Consider the following 379-nt stretch of genomic DNA (forward strand, 5'->3'; position numbering starts at 1 on the left):
GCTTTGAACAAACAAAAATGTGTTTTCGGCTTGTGCTGCCGTTTGCTATCTCAGATTTGTTGAACTTTTTCGGTGTATTTATTTCCTAGGAGTTCTACGAGCACACGACAAATCTTATTGCAAGCACGCTGGTAGTTCTAGAATGCTTCGGAACGAATCGAAAACGAGTATCAACTTAATGCGACTGCGCGCAATAGTAAGTGTATTTATTATAACATCTTTGCAGGCTTTTTTACACGGTACAAGATGTTGAAACACTTCATATATTCTGTGGTTTATCGATGATTTATATGGAACTTGAAAAGTGTATATTCATATTTCTTAGGGCTTAGAAAATACGCTTGTCAAGGTATTCTTTTACTAACTTTAAAACAGAAAT

The 379-nt window shown here is 35.4% G+C and overlaps 1 pseudogene; it reads left to right on the forward strand.

Moving 5' to 3' along the window:
• The window catches only part of LOC138009628 (guanine nucleotide-binding protein G(s) subunit alpha-like), a 1,210-nt pseudogene extending 1,031 nt beyond the window's left edge, over positions 1-179 (forward strand).
• Positions 180-379: the final 200 nt, after the last annotated feature.

Source organism: Montipora foliosa, chromosome 1 (assembly GCF_036669935.1).
Source record: "Montipora foliosa isolate CH-2021 chromosome 1, ASM3666993v2, whole genome shotgun sequence".
Taxonomy (NCBI): Eukaryota; Metazoa; Cnidaria; class Anthozoa; order Scleractinia; family Acroporidae; genus Montipora; species Montipora foliosa.